This window comes from Calonectris borealis, chromosome 4 (assembly GCF_964195595.1).
Source record: "Calonectris borealis chromosome 4, bCalBor7.hap1.2, whole genome shotgun sequence".
NCBI classification, from domain to species: Eukaryota; Metazoa; Chordata; class Aves; order Procellariiformes; family Procellariidae; genus Calonectris; species Calonectris borealis.
The window spans coordinates 41,908,824-41,912,662 of NC_134315.1; positions in this window are offsets into that span (position 1 = coordinate 41,908,824).

Below are 3,839 nucleotides of genomic sequence, written 5' to 3' on the forward strand. Positions count from 1 at the left end.
CTTTGAGGATTTTTCTGTGTTATGATGACAGTAAACTACAACAGTAAATGGTCTTCTTTTGTAGTTAAAGCTGATTAAAAATGAGCTGCACTGACATATGTTACAAATAAGACCATATTATTTGTCTCCAGTGAGTGTCAAGTCTAATATCCTTCAAAAAAAGGTTTCAGCTGTGATTTGTAGTTTTGCTACCCAAAAGTCTAGGGAGCAGTCTTTCTCAATGTCAGTTATGAATGTAATCTGTAGCTTGTAAACATAAGACGCTGATGGTTTGACTTGTTGTTTTGAGACCAGAATAAAAGTCTGGATTCAAAAGTGATTTTAGTAAAATTCCTCTTTATTCATTATGGTGGAGAAGCCCAGACAGTATTTAGCCTAGGGCCTCCAGCATACTTAAGACAAGCCCTTCCAGCAGTAAAGCACACTGTCTCGCTTCGCATGGAGAAGTCCCCAGATGGGACTGTGGAGATGTTCCTCTCTCTATCTCCATCCTCTAATAGAGCTACATCTGCCTAAGAGCCAGGGATCTATCTTTTTTAGATATATTTCAGAGGGCTGCAGAATGCTGTATCTGCCAACAGCAGTAATGTTTGGGTGAAACATCTAAATGCCTTGTATGGGGCTTCATTTGGGGTGCATACATAGGTGTAGCTAACAAGTCTCCAAAGTCTTCGTCTCACAAGATATGAAACAAAGCTATGAACACCATTAGCTCCATTAACACTAGTGGATTTGCTAGCCATTTTGTATTATCCCTAAAGCTGGTAATATTTGCTATCAGTAGCTGTAGGAATCATAAAGACCTGGTACAGATAGCAGCAGTTATGCTCAGGAGCTACAACCCTTTACAGATTCAAAACCTTTGTAAATTAATTTGAAGTGTAATAGATGTGTAATAGATGGACTGTGTAATAGATGCTGAAGGTAACAGTTCCTTTGATGAGAGAGTCTGGATGGACAACTTTGCAAAAATGGGATGAGTACTTAAGAACCGTAACCATTACTCTATGTTCGTTATTAGAAAAACAAATCCTTTCCCTCTCAATAAGCATGTAAAATTACCTCATTATTATCTATCAACAAATGAAGATGTTCTGGTGACACTCAAAGGCAAAAGTCCTTTCAGCTTCTATATGCCCAAAACTATTTCTGGCAGGTAAAGCAGGAGGAAGAACACCACTGTGAGATGAACTGTGACTAAGTGGATAAGGGTGATTCAGCTTCTGTCACAGTACTTCAGTTTCCAGAAAGTTTTTGGCAAAAATGCCTCATCAGAGGCTCTTAGGGAAACTAAACCGTCTATTCATCAAGTTCAGAAACAAATGGTAGCATACACAGTCACTTGCCAGACACAGGGAAGCTGCTGTTCTCACAGGGCATCTGGGGTGTGACCTGACACAGAGTGATAGGGACCGATAAGGAGTCTGCAAACAAAAGATTTGCTTTGTCAAACCACAATTACATGAGCTCATTCAAGATGGTGCGCTCAGTACAGGCGATTACAGTTCTGGAGCCTGCTGAACTGCTAATTGACTTCCATTTGAGCATGGAGCTGAAATCACAGAGTAGTTGAGACTAGAAGGCACCTCTGGAGACCATGTAGTCCAACTCCCCTGCTGAAGCAAGGTCAGCTATAGGAAGTTGCCCAGGACAGTATTCAGCTGGGTTTTTAGTATCTCTAAGGAGATCTCCACAGCCTCTGTGGGCACTGTGACCTTCCTCACAGGTAAAAAAGTTCTTCAGATTTTGAAATGGAATCTCCTGTGTCCCAGATGGTGCCCATTGCCTTTTGTCCTGTCACTGGGCACCACTGAGAAGAGTCTGGCTCCATCTTTTTTACCCAATCCCCACCAGGTATTTTTAGATAGATGAGATCTCCTCTGGGTCTTCTCTTCCCCGGGCTGAAGAGTCCCAGCTCTCCCAGACTCTCTTCGTACAATAGATGCTCCAGTCCCTTAATCACCTTTGTGGCCCTTCACTGGATCACTCCAGTTTGTCCACATCTCTTTCATACCAGGTCATCCAGACCTGAATCCAGCACTCCAGGTGTGTCTCACCAGTGAAGAGCAGAGGGGAAGGATCACCTCCCTCAACCTGCTGGCAACACTCCTCCTAATGCAGGCCAGGATACTGTTGGCCTTCTTTGCTGCAAGGGTCCATTGCTGGCTCATGTTCAACTTGGTGCCCACCAGGATGACTCTCAGGTCCTACTCTCCAAAGCTGCATTCCAACCAGTTGGTCCTCAGCCTATCCTAGTGCATGGGGTCATTCTTCCCCAGGTGCAGGACTTTGCATTTGCTTTTGTTGAACATCATGGTGTTCCTGACAGCCTGTTTCTCCAGGCCCTTTGAGTGGCAGCCTAACCATTAGGTGCATGGTCTCCTCCCTCCGTTCCTGCTTCTTTTGCAAGCTTCCTGAGGTTGCCACCACTTCCTCACTCAGTTGTGGGTTGCCATCTCCCTCCTCTGTTGTTCCTTGTTTAAAGCTCTCCTCACCAGGTTGGCCAGCCTGTTGGCAAAGATGCTTTTGTCCCACACAGTCACCCTTGATACTTTCCAGGTCTCTGCTGGCTGTATTGTTGGTGACCACACAGATGAGCAGCAGGGTTAAAAGTCTGAGGGCTGGACAAACCTTTACAGTCTCTCTGCAACACCCCAGAGCTGAGCGCCCAGCGAGCAGCCTTGTGTAGGGTCAGAGCTACCCTGTAACGGGCAAAAGGCAGCGGTGTGGTCAAGGACTTCAAAAGTCAGTGCAGTATCTGTAATGTTTTTAGTGGTGATGATTAAGGGAAACTAAGTCAGACCTTATAATTAACATAAGTTTGGGGGTTTTGTTTTGCTTTTTCATTTTTTTTTCTTTAACTGCAGAGAAATTAGCACAGGTGTTAGAGGCCAAGGTATCTCTCGGTTTTCTATCAGACTCCTGGCACCAACCAACTTCAGGAGCTGCAGAATGCTCCACACCCTCAAAGGCAGGCGCCTTTAAGTATCTATAGCTAATTCCTAGCAAAGCAGTAAAAAAACCCCAAACAAAACCCAATAACATTCTGAATCAACAAAGAATCAGACCAGGCATGGATTTCTAGGTATCAGACAACCAGTATCTGTGATGGCTGGTAACTGGCAACAGTTTCCCAATTTGGAGTAATTTTTCCATAATACATTCAGATTCATTTGCCAGCCTGAGAGATACACCAGACTTTATACATACACACTTAAACGTTAACTCATTTGGCCTGTCTGGAATTGATAGTTCATAGCATCAGCAGGTTCTGAATATATTGCATCCTCTGCCTTCATAGAAAAGCAGCAACAGCCTGAGCTGTTGCCAACAGACCATTGATCTGAGGAAATACACTAAAAGATGCCTTTGATTAGCCCAGTGCTTTGTGTCGCATATTTTAACCAAGTACAGATTGCAGCCTGCAGCAAAAGTTGAGAAAACTAACAGCAAAACCAGGACGCCAAAAATCAGAGAGAGAGGAAACAGAGGGGCTCTGGGACTCCACAGAGAACAGCCCCTGGAAGTAAAGCGGCACCCAACAATAAAGGCAAGAGACAGAAGAAATGTCGCATGAACAAGAACTACCGTACCCCCGATTTCTTCAGAACAAACAATGAACAGTGTTTCAGAACACTCAGTTGAATCCCCCAGGCTAATGCAGGTACAAGGTATAAAGCAAATTATCAGATGCAGGACTTGCAAAAGCAATTGTAGAATATTTAACAGCACAGACATTTTCTAAAAACAATCATCAACAGAACAAAGGACACAAAATTAAAATTACACAAAGTAAAAGCACAAAAAACTGTTTTCAAGTACTTTCTCTGACTCACATT